The sequence below is a fragment of the Cervus elaphus genome, chromosome 23 (assembly GCF_910594005.1).
Source record: "Cervus elaphus chromosome 23, mCerEla1.1, whole genome shotgun sequence".
Lineage (NCBI taxonomy): Eukaryota > Metazoa > Chordata > Mammalia > Artiodactyla > Cervidae > Cervus > Cervus elaphus.
The window spans coordinates 75,721,643-75,745,420 of record NC_057837.1 but is presented as its reverse complement, the minus strand read 5'-3'; positions in this window follow the sequence as shown (position 1 = coordinate 75,745,420).

The following is a 23,778-nucleotide window of genomic DNA, read 5'->3' as shown; positions in this document are numbered from 1 at the left end:
TTCCAGCCACTTAGCACGGTTCATTTGAGTGTTTAGTTCAATTTGGGTGGCGAAAAATATTCATTTATATAACTGTTTGTGTATGTACAGGAGCCACATCTCAGAAAGTATGGAAATGCAATTTTTAAATTGAAGTGCTTGATTTCTAAGTCTGGTCTTTCATCATAGTGCTCTAAAATTTCAAATCCTGCAGCATTTATGATTGTTCTGTTGTCTCTTAGATAAGAGACCAAGGAGTCTCTGTAACCCAGATCCTATTTAATATAAACAGTCAAGGGATGGAAGGAAGGAATACAGTCGGGCAGAAATTGGTTCTGCTGCCCCTTTTTTCTTTAGAATTCAAAAGATACATTTTTAAAAATTTGGAGATGATAAAGGGGGCACCAGCAAGGAGGAAAGGGACGAGTCAAGAGGAAGAGCTCTGCCAGTTCCTCAAGGAAACTCTATGTAAAGAGACATCTTTCTTCCTTCTTAACTGAACTGTGATATTTGAAGAAGTTGTATTCCCAGATTTAAAAAATTCCCAGGTTCTCCCACATCTGGTGTTCATGTGACACAGATTTAGCCAATGGTTACTCAACACAGGTTTCCGGGAAATTCATTAAAGAAGCTGACTCAGCAGGTGGGTGCCCTTGTCCCTGCCTGTCTCGCTGGCCGGAGCTCTGGCAGCCGTCTTGAGAGCAGGAGGATGGGGCCAACATGCAGGAGCAGAGAGTCAGAAAATGACTGGGTCCTGGTGTTACTGTGAAGCCAGTATGTTAACTGCGTCTAGGTTTTTTTTTAAGGGAAAATAAGCCTCTAAGTTGTTTAAGGAGGGGCTGAGGGTCTCTGTAACTTGTAGCCAAAGCAAACGTCAAGAAACATTATCCCTATTTTCCTACTTCCCATAACTACCCATAACAAGCCACTCCATGATGTGACAGTGTATACATTTCTCTTTCCAGGTAGGTCCTTCCTTAATCTAAAAAGACAGATATTTCTGCTGCTTTTCAATTTTCATGGAAACCATCAAGTTATAATGTATCATTTTCATTTCATCATCCTAACAAAACCTCCTTTGAAGTCAATAGCAAGAAAACTCATCTCAGGAGTAATTTCCTGATCATCAAATTTTTGAATCTATATTTTTTAATTTGCAACTCCTGCTGGCATGCCAGTTGGTGAGTATGCTAATCCCTAGAGATTTCACTGTTATTTTTCTAAGATGAATACAAGTCAGACTCCAGATAACCTTCAGCTGTATGCCTTTGTCAAGAAGCATCATAGATTCAGGAAATCAAAGAGCTGGATGGAACTTCAAGAATAATTAGAGTTGAGATATTGCTTATGTAATAGGACAAAAGTTTACAGTCGTTGTTAGCAAAGGAATACATGGGCACTGCAAAGCTTTTCTCAGTCTTCTGAAAAACTACTGATATTCTAGAACATGCTCAGGGAAGATTCCTGTCCTTCTACCCAGCTGTCTGTGATCCAAACATCTCTGAGGTTCCCATACCTCATTTATTCACAGTTTGGATCAGGTATGGGTCTGAACTGCAAACAACAGAATCTACTCTAGTATAGGGCAGGCCGAGCTTCCTTCTACATTCTTATAGCCTGTGGCTGGGCCTGAGAATCAAACTAACATAAGACAGATTAACAAGAGAAAAGCAGACAAATTTTATTTTATATTTTCATGTGCACGTGGGAGTCTTCAAAAGGAAAATAAAAAACCTGAAGAAGCTGTTAGGCCCCAGAGCTCATATCCTTATTAAACAAAGAGTGACTTTGGGGTTACGACAAGACAAAGTGGCTTGGGCTGGGGCAATACATTATGGGACAGTGACTAGGAAACATATGGAATGTTCCTGCAATTCCACTTCTGGACACACACCCAGACAAAACTCTAATTCAAAAATATACATACACACCTGTGTTCATAGCAGCACTGTTCACAATAGCCGTGACATGGAAGCGACCTAAATGTCCATCAATAGACGAATGGATAATGAAGATATGGTACAGGTATAAGCAATGGAATATTACACAGCCATAGAAAACAATGAAACAATGCCATTTGCAGCTACATGGATGGAGATAAAGATGATCATACTGAGTAAGTCAGACAAAGGCAAATACCATATGATATCACTTATATGTGGAATCTAAAACATGACACAAATGAACTTATCTGCAAAACAGAAACAGACGCACAGATATAGAAAACAGATTTGTGGTTGCCAAGGAGGAGGTGGGCGGAGGAGGGATAGGGTGGGAGTTTGGGGTTAGCAGATGCAAACTATTATATAGAGAATGGATAAACGAGGTCCTATTGTACCGCACAGGGAACTATACGCAACATCCTATAACAAACCATAACAGAAAAAAACATGAAAAAGAAATATATAAAACGGAATCACTTTTCTGTACACCAGAAACTAACACAACATTGTAAATCAGCTATACTTCAATTAAAAAAAGAAAGAAAGGAGGAAACAAATAAAATATATGGGAAAAAAGTATTGGAAGATACTGGTTATTTCAGTGTTTGCTTGCACGTTGCCATTTTGGTGTCAACTCACGGTCGCTGGTGATAAGATCACTCTTCCCTTCCTGGTAGGGGGAGGGCACCTTTCTCAAGAGACGTTTTATGTTTGAGTAGAAATGGGACATCAGCCAGCCTTTCCTGCATCTGCGGTTTCTTAAGTATCTTTACGTCAAAAGAAACAAATGATAAAGTGGCATATTTTGAGGGTGGTTTGTTCTGAATCCCCTTTACATGTTTTGGTTAACTAGAGATCTACTTACTGGCTCCCAGAACCGCTAGGCCAGAGAATCAGATTGGAGGTTATAGCCAGGGACAAGGCAGGCGCATCCCGGGTGCTGGGCACAGACCCTGCAGCTCCCACTGCTGACCCTGAGCTCAGAGACGAGGGTCCCGCCCTCTGGCTCCCCAGCAGCTTCTGAGAGCCCCCCGGCTCTCCAGTCCCCTGCTCATAATGAACTTGCAAGCTGTCAGTTTCACGCATCTCTCTCTTCTGCCTTGAATCTTCTTTGTCTTCATCTGATCAGTGGAATCCGTGCCATGTGTCTGCTCTCTGGCTATAACGGAGACCGGGAAGGTGGGTTTCTGCCTTCTTCTTTGAGGATGGGCAGACATGCCCCACAACGTAAAGGGCTTTCAGAAGGTTCTGGAAGACCATAAATCATGACCAATGTCCACTCTCCTGGTATTCTCTCAGACTAGGTATCTTAGCCCCCATCTTGACCACAGTTACATCACTTTTAGAAATTGGCAAAGGAGAGATGAAAAATGCAATACTGAATTCCTGACTCCCTGATGGAGAAATTGGGAGGGGGGAGCCAATGCTTGGGAGAGAAAAGGCACAATATAAATTCCAGATGTTTTTCTAGGAAAAGGTGTTTTTGGCATGAACTTGCTATTTCAATGTAATGAAAACCATTCCACTTTAGAAGAGAAAGATTCTAGTTTCCTAGGGGCATGTGTGTGTGTATGTGTGTGTATCAAAGCATAAATCTCAAAATGATAAAAAAACATGATTCTCATGAACAAGATGGTGAACCTTGGTCAAATGTACATAACTAATAAGGGACTAATAGGCTGGCCAAGTTGATAGAAAATAGGATATGAAAACAAAGATTCTATGTAGCCAATGGAAAGAAGAAATGCCACAGTACATTTGCTAAGTCAGACACAAATACTACTAGTATTTCTCTGGAAATAAACCTATAACTTTGGGATTATCTTTAGTACGATCAGAAAAGTATTGTACTTTACAATTTTTCTGCGTGTTAACCTCTAACTTTCCAGGGTTGTCTGGGCACTTCCCAATATTAACAGGAAGTCAGGCAAAGTCTCATCTCCTTGGGAAGTCAGCCGTCCCTTCCATGGGCTTGATACACTGTCCTCCACCCTGACCCTGCAAGGTCTCACAATCATCTTCACACTTTGCATCCAAGTTTTGGATATTTTTTCTTAACGCATATGAAGTTTTCTCCTATATCTCAAAGATGGTTTGACCATGGGTTTTGCCCCTTGAAGGCAGGTACCCAATCATTCATCCATTCCATGAACATTTATTGGGCTTCCATTCCATTCCACTCAGCTGGCTATCGAGGAAACAAATAAATTAGACACCAATTTAACTCAAAAAAAGCAAGAACATGAAATCAACCCTAACAAAGTACTTTAATTGGGTTGAGAGAAATAACAACCAGGGGCTGTGGGTGGGCTGGGGAAGGAGCAGTTCTGCCTCTAGGTTTGGGGGTGGGCGGGTGCGGTTGGTGGCAGAGGTGGAAGTAAGTTGGGCAAGTTCCACACTTTGTGAAGACCTCCTAAGGGCCAGGCCCATCCCAGACTACAGAAATCCCAAGATGGGTAACCTGTGGAAATCGGCTGGGGTAGGTTTCTGGTACATGGGGCTCTTCTGCACCTGGAACCTCAGTTTCCCCTTGAGGATTCCATGCCCACTTTGTTGCCCTCTTGGTGAATGGATGACCAAGGTGCTCTGGACAGAGGGTGGACATGAGACTCAAGCTCAGACTTCTGGGAAATTTTATCTTGAAATGAGTGACATAAGAAACAAAAATGATGGGCCATCACCCCAAAACATAAGCCCTAAAGAGGTTGCCCAGTAGTTCCTGGTCCCTAAACCCCATAGCTGACCCTAGTCTTATCCTTCCAAAGCCTGGTCCCCCACCCTTCCTTTTGTCCTCAGAGTCGCCCTACATCCTTCCACAGATTCCTATTCCAAAGCAACCCGAGGATCCTAGCTGATGGTTATAGCCACCAACGGAATGTGCCAAGGATGACATGCAGGAGGGTTTGCAGCAGATGAAGCCTGGCAGCCCCAGCCTCAGCCCCTTTCCCGTTGCATTCACAGTCCTTACCCTGGGGATGGCACCATGGCATGGATCTTCTGAGAGATGGACCCATCCCAGCTAGAAGAATTCACCTTCTTAGACACAAAGCCACCTTTTTCAGCCCCTTCCGAATGCCAGGAACTATGCTAGGAAGTGAATAATGAAATCCCCACCCTAGAAGAGCTTCTAGGAAATGATTCAGCTAAACTCCCAGGGGGACTAGAGTCCATCAACATTAACTCAATTGAGGAAATTCTCCCTTCGTGTGCATTTCACACAGGAAGGAAGGAGCTATCTGAAAAGTAACTCTATCCTGTGGAGGCTTGTGGGAGACCCAGCTTCTTCTAGGTGCTCTCATGCCCAGGACCCTCACTTCACTGGAGAAGGAACATCCCTCTTGTAAGGCAGGCATCAGAACTCCTATAAACACAACTTGACTGAGTCCAGCACTAGAATTCCTGTAAACATGGCTTGACTGGGTCCCGCACTTGAGATATTAGAAGCATTAACGTCATCAGTATACAAAAGACACAGGCCGTGGATCAGTGACCTCAAATATGCTTTTTCAGCACCAAGAGGATGATTATCTTGGGGGAGATCACTGTGCTTACCTTCATTGTGAGCATTCATGGAGCATTTGCAGCCATGAAGTGTATCATATTTCACAGGAGAGACTGCAGCAAGAAAGCCTGATATTTGTCTCTCAATATTTATTCAGTCAACAGATCCTTAAGGAGCTTCTCTTGTGAACAGGCACTGTTCTTGGTGCTTGAAATACAGCATTGGACAAAATACACAAAAATCTTCATCTCAAAAGTACTCATATGTAACTGGCAACGATTTTAGAAAACTCTAGCTTCTCAAGCCAAATTGATATGATGTGCAGATGTTCCCGTACCAAACTTGGGTCTACTCATCCATATTCAGGAAAGCCAATCTACTGGCCCTGGGTTGTGGGGAAGGAAAGTGCAGTGTTTATTGCAGGGCATGAAGTTAGGAGGCCAGGGCAACTAGCACTCAAAACACCCAAACTCCAAAAAAGTATTTTTAAAGGCAAGGTGAAGTAGGGGCACCCCAGGGTAGGTGATAAACTCATGTACAATTCTCTGACTGGTCGATGGTGAGGTAACAAGGCGGTGTCACGGGGTAACCTTATCAGTCCTTAGACCCCAGTGGGTCTGGGGGTTTGTGCTCATGGTCATCAAGTAGTTAATTTCTTCCATTTTTAGTGAGGGTTTTAGCATCTGTAAGACAACTCAGGAAATGTACAGCAGATGCTATTATCTAGGTACTTCGGATAGGAGCTAAAACAGAGGATATGGAAGGGGGTCTGTCCCAGGAAGGTCCTATAGGGTCCTGCTCCATCACACAGGAAAGGCACTCCAGTTTCAGGAGGTGGTACCTCTGATCCAAGTTAAACCTTAACAGCACTGGCGTTGGTTGCCCTGGCAACAGGAATTCATTTCCAGTGGACACGTGAACCAAGCTGATCCAATCACAGTTCATCTCAGGCTTTTGTAAAAGTTACGGGAAGACTGGTGACCTTAGCCCAGTGTTTGAGAACCTCAGTAAAATGGGGCCATTTTACACCCATCTTGTCCCCAAGAGTTAAGCCAAGACCTACACATACTGATAATGACTGCATTTGATATCTGAATTTAACTGGTCCTGCATTCACGCCTGCTAAGATTGTTCAGTTGTGTCCAACTCTTTGTGACCCTATGAACTGTAGTCCGCCAGGCTCCTCTGTCCATGGGATTTTCCAGGCAAGAATACTGGAGTGGGATACCAGGCCCTCCTCCAGGGGGTCTTCCTGACTCAGGGATCGAACCCATGTCTCCTGTGGCTCCTGCACTCCAGGCAGATTCTTTACCGCTGAGCTCCAAGGGAAGCAAGTGGTCCTGACTTGGACCTAAGATGACCATGTAACTTATAGTCCAGCCCAGGACACGTGTGAGAGTACAAGCCCTCTTCACTATTACACCAGAACAACAGGCATAAATGAGGACCATGCTGGTCAAGCTGGATTTAGGGCCCCCTACCCCCCTACTCATGATGGGTTTATCACACAGGCAAGAAGTTACCTCTCCATAAAGGCACTCCATATCTTACAAGGAATTTCCCCTGCTCAAGTTACCTAGACAGCCGTTCTGAGGCTTAATGAAAAGTAAGGTTGAAGAGGCTGCTATTAATAAATGAAGAAGGTGAGCAGAGCTCACGGAGACCACTCAGACCAGGACATATGCTCACTACTCTCAAGACTGAGCGTCCCTCATGCTGGCACCACGCGGGACACAGAGGATTCCAGGATGATCAAGGCAAGGTGGCACAGGTCCCGGTGCTCTCTGTCTTAGAGACAGAAACACCTGAAACCACAATGGCAGCGGCAGATGCTGCGGGAGGGACCACAGGCAAAACCTGTCTGCCCAGCTGCCCGCTTAGAATTGTGATCACGTTTTCCGTGTTTGCTTTTGTTCAGTAAAACCTGGCGATGACGGATTGCTGAGCACAACTGACTTGACCTCTTCCCTTCCTCCGGCATTTCCGGAAAAATTCCAGCACTTCAAGGAAAAACGGCAGGCCATCTGTGGTTTGATATCTGAGCTACTTTCTGTCCCTTGATGATGAGAATTTCAGTTCAGGAGGCTTAGCGATGGAAAGCCCCCATCTTAGGGTCAAGAAGAGGCAGTGGGGATGGAACAAAGAGAAGGCTCAGCCTCCCCCTCCACCCCTCCCACCGAAAGCTTCCAAGGGTGAGGGGTGTGGGGGGGACGGTGCGGGAGACGGGGGTGGGAGCAGAAATACAGGGAGAGGCTTCAGGCAATACCCACTCTTGATAAGACCTGCTCGTGATGTGGAGTGGATCACTAGGGTGCATTCTCAACAACTTTCATCTTCAAACAGGAGCATCATTTAGCAAAAAGGAGAAAGATACCATTTCTCTGCCCGGGAACATCTCTCAGTCCTGGGGGAGGAGAGGCTCTGGGCACTGGAGTCCAGCAGCCTAGCGCTGGCAACATACCTTTGTCTTCTGTATTTGGAGAAATACAGACCATTACGCTGAATGGCCACACGTGCCGTGGTCAGCACACTGACTGGCGTCTCCTCTGGAACACACCACGAGGGAGAGCAGAGATATGATTTCTCTTGTTTTCCTGAGCTGTACAAGCCATGTGTCAAGTTAACGAGTGGATTTGATGAAGTGTAAGACAGCTTGTCATCCAACAGTTAAGTGGCCTTGTTTCCTTTCCCTGGGATAATATTGGATTTCATACCGATAACATCAACAAGAGAAAGGCGCATAGCTAACAGCTAATTTCTGAAGAACATATGTTTCTGCTCAATTTTTGCACCTTTATTGCTCCATGTGACACTGTAATACTTTCTGCTACATAACAGCCTGATTCCCCTCATCTGTCTTCCATCTAATTCAAGTCAAAACCAGTAAAGCGGGCCAATTCCTGCCGATTTGTAACTCCTCCACAAATTATTGTCACTGATTCCCCTGTGCTACAATTTTTTTTTCAGGAACCAATAACTGGAAAAAAAAAATACTGATAAAGGTGAAGAGGATCTCATTTTCCTTTCTGTGTTGTTTTCTTAAAAGATGAAAATGTGGAATATCACAAAATGATACAAATGGACTTATTTATAAACAGAAACAGACTTACAGACATAGAAAACAAATTTGTGGTTACCAAATGAGAAGAGGGTTGGGGAGGGATAAATTAGGGGTTTGGGATTAGCAGATACACACTACTATGTATAAAACAGGTAAATAACAAGGTCCTACTACATAGCACAGAGAACTAGATTCAATATCATGTAATAAATCATAATGGAAAAGAATATACAAGTGACTCACATCGCCGTACACCAGAAACTAACACACTGTAAATCAACTATATGTCAACAAAAAATAAAAACAAAAAGCAAAATATGCACATGGCAACATGGGACCCTGATGAGACAAGTTTCCTCCTGCATAGATAATTGTTACTTTTATGAAGAAACCTCAAATCAGGACAACCCTGTCAAAGATGAATTCCACAAATTCAAAATTACTTCTTTGGAAACCTGTACATTACTTGATAAGCTGTCCCAGCTCATAATTCAAGTTGCTCAGACCAACAAAGTCAGAGCCATCCTGGAGACCTGTGCCACGGCTTTATTTTTCTCATTCAATCCATTTTACAAAAGCATCCTGTTTTATGACCGCTCCAACCAGGCTTCAATCATTTACCCGACCCCACCCTCACCCCCGGCTCCCACCTTAGTCAAAGCCACTATTAAAACTGTGTCCTCTCTGCTCTCCGGGGTCTGCTCTTGCCTTCTGCCCTCGCCCTTCCCCCAGGCTACCCTTGACGAAACATCAGAGCGATCCTTCACTACAAGTCAAACCACTCACACAGTCTCAGGCAGGCTTCTAGGATGGCCCCAAGATTCCTGCTCCCTGGTATATAATCCTTTCTCCTAGAGCATGGGCAGAAACTGGAAATACCATAGGATCTCACCTGCTTGATTTGGTGACTCATCAGTCCATTTTAAATGGGTCAAAAATGAGGGTATGTGGATGGACCTGACCTAATCAGGTGAATCCTTGAAGGGCACTAGGATCTTCCTAAAGGAGTCGTGGAGGTAGCCGCGTGGCCCAGGGCCTGAGAGAGCTCTCTAGGAGCTAAGAACAGTGTCTAGCTGACAGCTAGCAAGACAACAAGCACCTCAGTCCTTCAGCCACAAGGAACTTAATTCTATTATCAACAATCTAAAGGGGGTTGGAAATGGCTCTTTTCCTAAGGCAGCCTCTCTGGATGGGACTCAGCCAGCCAATATCTTGACTTCAGCCTATGAATCCTTGAGCAGAGTGCCCAGCTAAAATGTGCATGACTCCTGGCCCTCAGAAATTATGAGATAATGAATTAGTGTTGTTTTAAGCTGATAAACTTGTGGTCATTTGTTACATAGTCATAGAAAATGAAAACCATCTCCTCCTTTCAAAAGTCTCCAAAGTACTTCCACCTCGTACAAATAAAGCCTACATCGTCACAATAGCTCCTTGTGGTCAGGTCTCCCCACCTCTCTGGCTTCTGCTGTCTGCCTGTTCACCTCTCTTCACTCTGCTGGGGCCACACTGTTCACACTCTGCTGATCAAGCATGCGAGGTAGGCTCCTGCCTCAGGGCCTTTGCACTTGCTGTGCCCTCCGCCTAGAACACACTCTCCCCCCAGATATCAGCCTGAGTCCCTCCTTCATGGATTTCAGCTCACGGCTCCATGTCAATGTCCTCTGAGGAGCCCCCTTGCACCTCAACCCCCACATTCCCTGCCTCACTTTTTCTTCTTAGCATTTGTCACCTCCTGGTTCATTCCAGATACATTTTATCTTGTTATCGATCATCTCTGACCAGAGGTGGGGCCCATAGTGTCAGGAGCTTATTGAGCCCCCAACTTCACACCTCACGCCCAGAACAGTACCTGACATATCACTGACACTCGTAATTTCTCGAAAGAATGAATGAATGAATGAGGGACCCAGGATTTCATTGGGAAAAACAGAGCGGTCATGGAAGCCCCGAATGCCAAGTGAAATAGGCCACATGAACTTTAAAAATGCCCATAAAAAAGAAAAAGTCAAAATCATAGAGTTCTATGAAATCTTTTTTTTTTTTTAAGTACCTCCCAATCTTTATGTTTTTTGGAAGAAACCAAGTTAAGTACACTTTCCTCAGCCTTGACTTTTATTTTATTTTTTTTTAAATAGGCGTTTCTTTGCCTGACCAGCAGTCACTGGAGCTCCTAGGTCCCCCAGAGGCCTATCTGGCTGTGGGGTCGTTTACAGTTTGGAGAAAATGAGGCCGATGTGAGAAGTCGCTGCCTTTGTCAGTCAAGGCCAAGATCCACAGCACCAAATGTCAGCCAAAGACGGTCTCTGTAATAAGGGCTGCTCTGCTGGAACATTTTGCATAATTGGAAGGCAAGGTTAAGAGCAATAAGGAAAACTAAATGTGGACGTCCAACAGTTTATGAAACAGATGCTGGAAAATAGAGCAGAGGGCTTCCAACCAGCTCGGCCTGATGCCATTATTTACTTATTAATTTCAGAGCGAAAGAACAGCATGGGTGGGAGCAGGAGAGACCCAGGTTTGGGAAAAGTCATGGCTGAGTCGGTCAAGCTCCGTCCAGCTGCCTTCTCTCCAGCTGCGTGACCTGTGACCTCTCCCCACATTGTAAAAGCAGAACAGCATTGATGAGAGCCAAGAGCTCCACCACCAGCTCCATCCCATAGGCCTGTCTGCTTCCATGGGAATTAGTCTTATCATAACTCTTATCATCAGTGGCTGAGGTCTGAGATGTGAACTGTGGCCGTTCCCTGAGCCTTGAGTACAAGGGCTGGAAAGGTTGTTGCCACAGCAGCTCAGAGAGGCGAGGAAGACCTGGTTACCCCAGACACGCCCACCCAGAGGCAGGCCGGATGGAAACACTATGGGCCCAGCTCAGCCAAAGCACAGCCTCCACTGCTGAAGGACGGCCACAGCGAGGGGTTGTTGTCCCAGCCTGAGTCAGGGACCAGGTCACAAGAAGCAGGCTATGTGTGACGGTGGAGAAGGAATTCTCCGCAGGTCCTGAGATGTGCACTTTTCCCAAGAACCCAAATGCTGCAGAGGAAGGGGGTGGCGCCAGGGGATGAAGAACTTACTTCTTTTGAAAGAGGAAGACGCCATTTCTATTAGTTGTTTGTCCCAAGTTATGAAATAGAAACTCTTAACAGTAAGCTTTTCTTAAAAGGACCTTGTAAGGATACCAGAGCAAGAGTTTGACGCTTTCAGTACTTCTTTTATTATTATTATTATGAACTATAAAGTTTAAATCATACTTCAAAAATTTTACAAAAATAAATAGCAAATGACAAAAAAGAGAAAAATATTTGCAGAATAAATGGTTTTTAATAAAGGATATACTTATCACATATCCAACTCTTATAAATCAAAAAGGCCAGTAAACATTAAAATGCTAAAATTAAACCAAGAAATGCAAATTAAAGTAGTAGTAAGAAAATTTTGGTAATTCAGTTGGCGAATATTGAAAGAAAGGTAACACCAGTGTTTTCTGTGGTGAAGGGAACTCTTAGCCCCTGCTAATAGGCATGTTAATTTGTACAATATTTCTGAAGGCAGTTTGGCAATAAATATCAATTTGGGGTTTTTAGGAGGAAACTCTTTTTTATTCATTTATTTTTAACTTTTAATTTTATATTGGAGTATAGCCAATTAACAATGTTGTGATAGTTTCAGGTAGACAGGAAAGCAACTCAGCCATACACATACACGTATCCAATCTCTCCCAAACTCGCCTCCCATCCAGGCTGCCACGTAACATTGAGCAGAGGACCCTGCACTATACAGTGGGTCCTTGTTGGTTATGCATTTTAAATATAGCAGTGTTCTTTCAGCTTTTCTTATTCAGCCTGTTTTTGTTTAACTCTTTAACATATTGCTGCATTTATTTTTATCTGTTTATATTGCAAAATTTTAAACATTTAAAAAAAAATAATGACTCAGGGACTATTCCTCTGAATATTGTCTGCTGTTCCACTGTGTGTTTTTGTTCACTGAGGTACAGTTGACATAACATTATGTTTCAGGTATATGACACCGTGATTCACAATTTTTAACGTTTATATCCCATTTAGAGTTAGTATAAAATATTGGCTGTATTCTTTGTGTTGTACAATATATTCTTGCAGCTTATTTATTTTCTATAGCAGTTTGGACCTCTGAAACCCCTATGCTATCTTGCCCCTCCCCCCTTCCCTCACCCCGCTGGTGACCACTAGTTTTTTCTCTTTATCTGTGAGTCTGTTGCTTTTTGTTGTTGTTGTTATAGTCACTAATTCGTTTTATTTTTTAGGTTCCACATCTAAGTGATATCATACAGTATCTGTCTTTCTCCGTCTGACTTATTTCATTTAGCATAATACTCTCCAAGTCTGTCCAAATCCCAGGGGCTTAAATGGTGAAGGTTGACTCTCTCACACTGCATGTCCCTCTTGGGCAGGTTGGGGGTCTGCTCTATATAACCCCCGCTCAGGGACGCGGGTGAGGGTGGCTCCTTCTCATGCTCCGGTGATAGCTGGATTTGCTTGCTTCTGCAGCAGCATCTTGTCTGTCCTGACAGATGCAAATTCCTCTGTGGTCAACTGAATAGGCCCCCAGAGCTGTTCAATCCTAATCCCTGGCACTTAGGAATGTGCTACCTTACCTGGCAAAAGGGTCTTTGCAGATGTCACTATGTCAAGGTTTCTGAGACAGGAAGATTAACCTGGGTTATTCAGATATTATTATATGGGCTCAAAATAATCTCAGGGGTCCATGTAAGTGGGAGGAAGGAGGGTCAGGGTCATAAAACAGGTGATGTGACCACAGAGGTCGATAGAGGTTAGAAGAGGCTACACTTCCAGGTGTGAAGATGGGGGGGTGGGCTGTGAACAAAGGAAGGCAGGTGGTTTCTGGAAGCCAGAAAAGGCAACGAAATAGATTCTCCCATCAAGCCAACCCGTTTTAGATTTTAGACTTCCGATCTCCACAATTGTCAGAGAATGAATTTGTATTTAAGACACTAAGTTTTGGGTAATTTGTTCCAGCAATAATAGGTAACTGATGCATCTCCTGATGATTTTTATAAAACAAACACAGCTTCAACAAGCCTCCTTCTGCACATCTCTGATGTGTGTGGGTGTTCTTCAAATTTAGATTTTTAAACACAGGATACCTCCTACAAGATCGTTTTCTTTTTAAAGTAGTGAAAATGAACTGCTAAAGAAAATGTCATTGAAAAGTTCTGGAATATCTTAAGATTAAATACACAATACCACTCACTAATCCATCCCTCCCAGTTTAATGCAAAAGTTCCAGGTAACTGCCATCCACTCTCCCCATGGAGAGAGTGGGCCACAGGACATTTTTGTTGAATCCGGCCCAGTTGTCAGGCCAGGATGGGGAGTCCTCAGACCTGACCTTAAGGAGCTCACAGAGACAAGCCCCCCTTACTGAGAAGATATGAGCCCGAGCCTCCCCCACCCCCACCCAGTACTTGTCCTGACAGCAGACATGCCTCCTCCCTTGCATTTAGATCCACAGGCACAGGAAATGGCAAGACAGTCACCTTGCAAGTGTCAGAGCCCCAATGTCACTTTGCATTTTGCTCCCCTGCATTTAACCCAGGAGGGGGTTAGGGAAAGTCACAAACCACCAGCACAATAAATAGTTCCCAACCTTTGTCCAGCCTGTCTGCACATTCCCTGCGTTTGTGACTAAATCCTTTCCCTTTTTATTTTCTCCCCAGGAACCTGAGAAGGAGCAGGCCTGTGGACCAGGCAGGATTCTTATGGCTGCTTTGATTGGTCAGGTCTGAGCTGGTCTCTCATTTTGGTCACAAAGTTTACCTACTTCCAGAAACAATCAATGGATCACTAATATATGCAAGCCTTAGTCCATGTGTCACTCCTTTTCAGGCTACAGGATGTGTTATAGACAGACTGCCAAGTCATTTAAAAGCCGTGAACATTCAAATCGCTTACATAGCCAAGCTCATGCTGGAACATACTAATTTCAAGCCTTTGTGCTCCTCTGATTCTTCATAAACTGCTAATAGGTATGTAGAGAGTGTAAAGGCAAGATTGGATGTCTTCCATTTAGGACCACAGAAATAGAATGTCCAATAGAAGGTGGGGAGATATCCTTACCTTCACAAGGACACCTACCTCTAGAGAGGCTCTGTGGGGACATGGGCTGGAAGTGAGATTTTTAAAGACACCTGTGGCTTTAGTGGGCCCTCAGCTTAGCCAACAAAAACTCTGGTCTAGACCAGAGCTCCCTGAATTCTCACCTAAAAGACAATCATTTCCAAAGGGGCAACTGGCACAGGTGGGAGGATTGAGAACAAGGGAAACACAGATGGAAAGGGAAAGAGCTCATTATCAAGTCCTTTTCACCATTCACCTGGAGAGGATGAGAGGACGGAAAGTTTAGCAAAAGTCAAGCATTCACCAGAAATTCACTCTCAGAACTGACACCATACATGTTTATTATACATTATACAATGGTTTACTATAAATTTATGTAGCTTCTCAGTGTAAATTTCCCATTTTGAGTTTCCAACACACCCATTCCCATCTTCTAGTAACCGTACCCTGATACATAAGCAATCAATGTTCCACTCTCCATCCATGGGATTCAGAATATGCACCGTGTCTGAGTGGGGCATGTGACCTGGCCTGGCCAATCAGATGACAGATCCTCCACACCAGAGGTGGTTCATAGATGAGCATAGGACAAGAGTTGGTCCGAGTAGAGTGACTCCTGTCCCTGGAAGGGGAGTGAGCAGGAGAGACGTTCTCTAGAGCAGGCGCTGCTGGAAGTCCACCCAGTAGCTCCCCCACTCGTTACTCCAGCCAGCAAAGCCCAGCCCCCAATCTAGAGGCAGAGAATGTGTTACTTGCTTTCCCATCCTCCTTTGCAGCAAGCTGTGGGCGCATGACCCCCAGGTTGTGCAGTGATAAACAGACTGCCTGCCAATGCAAGAGATGCGGGTCATATCCCTGGATCAGGAGGATCCCTTGAAGTAGGAAATGACCACCCACTCCAGGGGTTCTTGTCTAGAAAATTCCATGGACAGAGGAGCCTGGTGGGCTATGGTCCATGGGGTCACAAAGAGTGAGACCCCCCGTGACTGAGTACACACATATGTACACAGACCAAGTCCTAACCAGTGATCCAAGGGAGCATCTATTGTGGGGTGTGGGTGGGGAGGTAGAGAGGGTCCTGGAAAAGATTTGACCCTTCTGGAAAAAGAGATGTCCTTGACAACACATTGCCTTACCTGCTTTCATTGGCTGCTGCTCTCAAATAAACATACTTAGAGACACAGCAGCTGTTGGGAGACTGTATCAGAAAGACTAAGAGAATTACACACAAAAAATACACCCAGAACCTTATATCCTGAGTTAGTCACTTGGAACTAACTTTAGTCTTCTTGTTCGATATGTGGGTGGAGTTGGGTTGGGGGAGGGAACTAGTATTTAAGCCACTTTCTAGACAGGGGTTTCATTAGTCTAGTCAAATTATTTTAAGTACTGAAAATATGGATGATTTCAGAGCTACCATCCCAGAGAGCCCAAGAATGACACTCTTCCAAACAGAGCTGAAATAAATGAAATCTCAGTAACATTGTTTAAGCCCCTGAATGCATTGGTACCTGGAGCTCTACCTGAGTTGTTCAGTTACATGAATCAAAACACTTTACTTTTGCTTAAATCCATGAGAGTTATGTTTGTCTTGTTTTAAAACTATTGCATAACAAAGATACCATTATAAATTTAAAGATATATGCTCTCTAAAGATAAATGTTCTCTACAGTATTATGTATAACAGCAAAAGTAAATGAATAAATCAATACACAAAGAAATGGAAAATATCCACATAACTACAATGCAATCAAGTCAAATGTGGCCTATCCATTCTATATACGATTACACCATCATTTAAAAGAATAAGATAGGCCAGTATGTACTTACAGAGAATTATATCCTAGATATCTATTTTGTGAAAAATTTAAGTAAACAGTAAAATTTATATGTATGTATGTCTTACATACACACACATATATATTTGCATGCACATATTTATAGAGGTACATGCATAGGAATCAGTCTAGAAGAATTCATATGGAAATAATCATAGTGTTTAGTATGAGAAGGGGGGCTGGAATTGTGGGAAAGGAGAATATTTATACCCTGTAAACTTCCAAACTGTTTCAATTTCAATAAGAATGTGTTTTTATATTACTTGTGAAATTAAAACTAAAACCTGAAAAAAAAGTCTAAAATATCCACATTGCTGGAAGTTGGCTTTACTTAACACAAAACATTCTCTAAGAAAGAAAGAAAACGGAAAGGCAGGAAGCATGTGGGGCCTTTGGACGTGCAGCCCAGAAGTGGAAAAATTCTGCTTGGCTTTCTGTCTTCTGTCTGCAGTCTCCATGCCCGGAGCTTGAAACCCACTAAGAAGACTGCTCCGGACCGCCTGTCGGGAGGCCCCATGGTCCTCAGCCTCCCTGTCTCTGCTCCCTGCCAGCTGAGACCCAGCATCTTAGAGCAGGCGAACCTACCTATCTGTGAGCATTGTTGAGGCCCTCTCAGCCGCACACCGCTCCATCCAGCCCAGACTGACTTCTCTGAGGCTGTCTTTAAAGGAGTCGGGTCCACCATCATTTCACCAGTCGGGTGACCAAGCAGAGTGAGCCTCCATCATTTTTGTCTCCCTCTCCCTGGGGAGACAAGAAGCTGTTGTAACCTGCTTCCTGGGTATAAAGATGCCACTCAAAACAGCATGATAATTCAGGACTAAACTCCGAACAAGCCAGGGACGTCCCGCCTGCTCCCTGTTGGAGAACACCCACGTTGGCGGTGACTATGACAGCAGGGAGTGCACGCACCTGGGGGCTGAGGAGAAGAATGTTCTGCCCGGAGCCTCAGCCGTCCTGTGTCTGAGGGGCAAGCTCCTTTCGTGTTCTGGTCGACAGAGTGTCTCTCTTTGTCTCTCTTCGTCACTGACCTGGCTCCAGGTTCCAGGATAGGTAGAAAATGTGAAAGGAAGAATATTCTACAGGGTCTTGCAGCCCCCCGGCTTGTGGTCAGCTTGGGCTGCTGTGACAAAGCGCCAAGGGCAGATGGCTTACAAACAACAGACACTTCTTTCTCGCAGTTCTGTCGGCTGGAAGTCCGAGGTCAGGGAAGCAGCTCGGGCGAGTTCTGCCACGAGCCCTCTTCTGGGTGTCAGACTGCTGACCTCTCCCCGTGTCCTCACCTGGAGGGGGCCCCGGGGGATCCAAGCTCACTCAGGACTCTAGGAGGGCACTGCTCCCATTCGTGAGGGCCCTGCTCGCATCACCTCCCCCAAGCCTAACCGCCTCCCAGAGATGCCATTTGTTAGGGGTCAGGGTTCAACTTATGGATTTGGGGGGACACAAGCCTTCAGTCCATAACTGCTTGCGATATCATAGCCTTTTACTCTGAGGAGATGGAAAGCCATTAGCCACTCTGAGCTAGGAGTGGAGCCATATGACTCAGCCTTGGGGCCCGGTGAGGCGCAGTCTGTAGGGAGCCAGGCAGGAACTAGGCGACCGGGAGGAGGCATCTACAAGAACCCAGTGGAGGCAGTGATGGTCAGGGCCACTGTGGTGCTGACAAGCAGACAGATTCTGGATCTGCCGGAAGGGGGAGCCTGCAGGATTTTCTGCCAGATTGGGGCTGGGGAGGGACCAAGAGAGATCAGTGAGAGATGAGTGGCTCAGAGGCTCCCGGACGGAGCTTCTGGAAGGACAGTTCAAGATGAAGATGTCCTGAGGAGACGGCCAGCCGGTCACTGAGAAGTGTGAGCCCACCGCCCTCTCTGCCCCGTACTTTGATCATCTCAAGACAGGGCCTGTACCCTCTCTCACCATGTGGTGTCACAGTCAGGGCCTGGAAAATAGAGCAGTCACTCTGTGTCTGTGAAAGAAATTGAGGGTACAGAGAGGTTGAGCAGACATATGGTGGATGCAATCAACCATAAAATTCTCAGTTTAAAAAAATAAGGAAGAAAAGAAAAGAAAATCAACCTTGAGTCAGATACATTTTAAAAAAAAAAAAACCTGCTGTTATTATGGCTGTTTTGGACTAGCACTTGGCAATTTGGCATTATCAATTAAAACTAAGAGGCAGTGGTCTTCCCTAGAGGTCCAGGAGCTAAGACTCCACGCTCCCAATGCAGGGGGCAAGCTTCAATCCCTGGTCAGGGAACTAGATCGCACACATCGCAATGAAGACTGAAGATCCCGAGTGCCACAACTAAAACCTGATGCAGCCAAATAAATAAATATTTTAAAAAAACAAAACAAAAAAACTAAGCAGTGAATCTCTCTGATCCAGCAAAGGCAGTCTGAGGAATCTAACTTGGGGAACACACACAGGAAGATGCTCTTAGCAGACTTGTCTGTGAGAGGGAAAACTTGAGGACAACCCACATGCCTATTATCAAACAAGGCGGCAGTAACATTACAAAGGAATACTGCGCAGTGAACAAAAGTTAAACACTGAGTGTTTTTAACTCGAATTTTGAAAACATGTCATTGAGTAAGAAAGAAATTGGGAAAATGGCAAAGCACTTCTTTATATGTGAAACTCAGGGTTCAATCTGTTACACCTGCCTTCACTGAACAAGGTCGTTTTAAACCTTGCTTGTCCTCCAAGCTGCCGGTGACCTAAATAAGGTGTTTGCTCAAGATGTTTTCCAGGAACCTGGAGTCAGCTGTGTCTAGTCCAAGCTGAGCTGGTTGAGACTGGATGGGACCACCGGCCTTCCAGCTGGGCAGGCGCCAGTGTCTGTGCTCCATGCCCTTTTGACCGTGCAGAGGCCTCTGGCCCAGCTCCCCCCCGCACAGAACAGCAGGGACTGCAGCTTTTTCTTATTTTCAATCCCCTCTCCCTATGGTCCCCATGCTCAGCCCGCCCTGCTGCTTTATTCCTTATCCCATAAATACCCCAGCTCTTTGCCTCTGGGTGTCCTCGCTTGGCTGCCTTGCGAGAACCTCCCCTCACTTTATTTACTTTATGTTATTTTGCTACAGACCTGGGTGACTCAGTATTTTGGCTTGCTGCACACCAAGTGAAATAAATGAACTAGGTTTGGTAACATATGTAAAATCTACTCAAAAAATACCTGTTTTTTTTTTTAATTATATTTTTTAATCAAAGCTGTAGAGGATTAGAGGCTGATAAAGAAAAACTGTAGATCCCTGCCCAGCCCCTCACCTGATTTCTACTCTCCAGTAACAACAGTTTTCAGCAATTTGAGTGTTTCTGTGAGTGTTTACCTCTACACTTTATAGTGTTTACCCTGTCACTTGTTCCTACTAGTGAAACAAAATTATGAAGGGGAAAAGGGGGGATTGGGATTGACATGTATACACTACTCCGTATAAAAGAGATAAGTAAAGAGAATCTACGGTACCGCTCAGGGACCTCTCCTCAGGACTCTGTGGTGATCTAAGTGGGATATATATTTACATATAGCTGACTGACAGCAGAAATTAACAACTCTGTAAAGCAACTATACTCCAATAAAAAATTTTTAAATGGCAAATGAATCCTAAAGCAAAAAGAAAATTGTTCAGGATTTCATTCTTAGACCAGCCCTCTCACACTTCACTCTCCCCCATCAACCTGGTAGAATCATATCACAAACCTCATAGGACATTAAAAAAACATCCCAGATGAGCTGTGATGAGAAATTTAATTGCCTTTCTTTAAAAATTTTCTGGTTTTTTTTTTCCCTTCTATAATGAGCAATTACCTTGATCTTCTCCCGCTTCCTTAGCTTTCTATGTGCCAATCACTAATCTATCCCTAAATTCTCTGCCCTGCCTAAACCCACCTCTCAGAATGGTCACACCATCACGCAAGGGGCGGTTTATGGTTTTCTTGGCCTCATCCCTCTGGGAACGGTTGCCCTCAAGACCTGCTTCAGAGCCATGACCCTGACTTTCCTCTGTGCTCCGGATCCATCCCAGGGCCTCTGGCCCCTCCCTTGGGAAGATCTTGCACATTCTGGTCCAGGTGTCCCAGCATCCGCTTTCTTGCCCCACCCCTTGCTGGTGGAGTACATCCTCCTCCCATAGCTTCCTGAGAAAGGGCCCAGAGAGGAGGTCTGTGACCCTGCAGGTCCAAAAGGTCTTTATTCTGCCTCTGCCCTTGATGTGTACACTGCCTGTCATTCACCCTCCCTGTTGGGAGTAAATTTCCCAAGCTTAAAGATACTGTTTCATTCCAGGGAGGTGCTCTGAGTCCCTGGTCCTGAACCTGAGATCAACTCCCCCCCTCTGGAGGCTTCTAGAGTTTTACTCTTTCTCCTGGACTTTTGTGAATTCACAATGATGTTCCCAGTGCTACCAGTTATTATTTTTTATTATTATTGGTCTAATTGCCTATCTTTAAAATTGTGAAAGTCGCTCAGTCTCGTCCAACTGTTTGCAACCCAATGGACTGCGTCGCCTGCCACGCTCTTCGGTTCATGGAATTCTCCAAGCCAGAATACTGGAGTAGGTAGCTATTCCTTTCTCCAGGGGATCTTCCCAACCCAGGGATCAAGCCCAGGTCTCCTGCATTGCAGGCAGATTCTTTACCATCTGAGCCACTAGGGAAGCCCTCTAAGCACTGTGAGGGTCTAGAAAGTAAAATAGAAGTTAATTTCAAAGTTCTGAAAAAGGAAAAGAGATTTTGAAAGACAGTTGAGTATAGTTTCTTACAAAACTAAACATAGTCCTAACATATGATCCAGCAGTTGTACTCCTTGCATTTACCCAAAAAGATTTGAAAACTTAAGTGCACATGAATGTTTACAGTAGATTTGTTCATAACTGCCAAACCCTGGAAGTAAGCAAATATACCCTCTAATAGTGAATGAATAAAAACCATGGTACAGTCAGACAATAGAATATTATCAAACCATGAAAAGCCATGGAGGAACATTAAAAAATATATTGCTACGTGAAAGAAGCTAGTCTGAAAAGGCTATGTACTGTATGATCCCAACTATATGACATCCTGGAAAAGATAAAAGCCGTGGAAAATGTAGATCTGAAGATCAATGGCTTCCAGCGTTTGGGGAGAGGGAGTGACGAGTAGGCAGAGCTCAGTGGATTTTTAGGGCAGTGAAACTATAATATTCTGTACAATACTGCAAGTGGATAATGCTATTTTATGATTGTGAAAACCCACAGAATATACAATACAAAGAATGAACCTAATGTCAGCTATGGACCTCAGTGAACAATAACGTGCCAATATTGGCTCATCCGCTGTGACACGTTCCACACTAATGTCATGGTTAATAGCAAGGAAAAGCAGAGGAAGGAGGAGATGAAGGGGGTATCTGGGAGCTCTCCATAATTTCTGCTCAATTTTTTTTTTATAAAGCTAAAACTACTAAAAAAAAAAAAGGTCTATTAATGTAAAAATGGAAAAAGATAAAAGGGGAAAGTTACTACCTGCATCCTTCTTTCTTCTTCTTTTATCCTTTTTGGTACAATAAGCAGTGTTAGAGTGGCCAGACTCCCTGCCACCACCACCTCCTGGGGTCAGTCCTGGGACCCTGAGCCACGGTGCTGATCAGAACCCCCTCCCACCCCACAGGGCTTGTCAGGAGACTCTCACAGCCACGGGCGTGTCCCCCAGGCAGCCTGAGACAGGACAGGTCTTAGTCCCCCCCCCCCGCGTGGCCTCGGTGAACCCTTTCAGGTCCCCCTTTGTGACTCCAGAGGGGCTGTCACAGAAAGAGCCCCTCACACCGCAGGACTGGCAGGACCCTTCCTGCCTCAGGAAAAAATCCTCATTTCATCTTCACTTGACCAGGGCCGGGACCCTTGGGGAGACCAGGAGTCAGTGAACAGGCCAGCTGCTGTTGGCCTTGAAACCACAACGCCTCCCCCATCTGTGATCTGTGTCCAGCAGGGCCTTGGCCCGGTGCACAGACAGCCCTGGGGAGCCGGTGTCCTGGACCAGATGCAGCCAGCCTGGTGTGACTCTCTTTACTAGAGCTAGGCCTGAAAGTAAATATCTGAGTATGTGGATAGACCCTTGCTTGCCTTAGATCCTACCTGCAACTGGTCTGTGCAGAGTTGCTGAGACTGGAATGATTAAAATGAGGGCAGGCCTCTGACTCTGGGCCATTTGCACGAGGGCTAAGGTCCTCACTGAGACAATCACTCTGTAGATGCTTCATCACATTTACTGGGTGTGCTCCAAGAACTAAACTGTGTACTTTCAGTTTGTCCGCATTCCTGCATCATCCTCCCACTCTACACAATAGGTTATTTCTCTCAAAGACAAGTCTACGAGCATGCTAAGTCACTCCATTTGTGTCTGACTCTTTGTGACCCTGTGGAGAGTAGCCCGTCGGGCTCCTCTGTCCTTTGGATTCTCCAGGCAAGAATACTGGTGTGGGTTGCCGTGCCCTCCTCCAGGGCATCTTCCTGACCCAGGGATCAAACCCTCATCTCTTACGTCTCCTGCACTGGCATCCAGGTTCTTTACCACTAGCACCACCTGGAAAGCCCCAAAGACAGTCTAGGGCTTAATAAAAATGCAGCTTCTCAAATCTCACCCCTAAATATTGATGTCGGGCACAGGGCATCAGACATTTCCACAAGCTCCTCAAGTGATTTAAAAGCACATCTAATTAACTTTGACACAGTTCACATAGCTGAGAAGTATCTGTGTTTCTCTGCAGACGAGAGTAAGACTGGTCCTTCTCTTTGGGAATGTAATTCATTTATATTTAATGTAATCACATGATTTAAGTCTATTTTCTTACTATTTGTTTTCTATGTGCATCATTCTTTCCTTTCCTGCCTCCTTTCACATTGTTATTATTCTATTTAGTAAATTTTAATTCAATCATTTATTTTGATGCCTTCACTATTGTTTTAATGCATATATTAGGGAATAGAACATATATCCTTAACTCATGATAGTCTGACATTAGAACCTTATCACTTCCCAAAGAATGAAGACCTTTAGAATACAGTAATTCCACTTAACATCCCTCTGGATATTTATGTCATGACTGTCATATAATTTTGGGGGCTTCCATGGTGGCTCAGTGGTGAAGAATCCACCTACCAATGCAGGAGATGTGGGTTGGATCCCTGGGTCAGGAAGATCCCCTGGAGGAGGAAATGACACCCCACTCCAATACTCTTGCCTGGAAAATCCCATGGACAGAGGAACCTGGTAGGCTACAATCCATGGGGTCCCAAAGAGTCAGACACAACTTAGTACATCATGTAATTTAATTCTGCATATATCATAAACCCAGCAGGA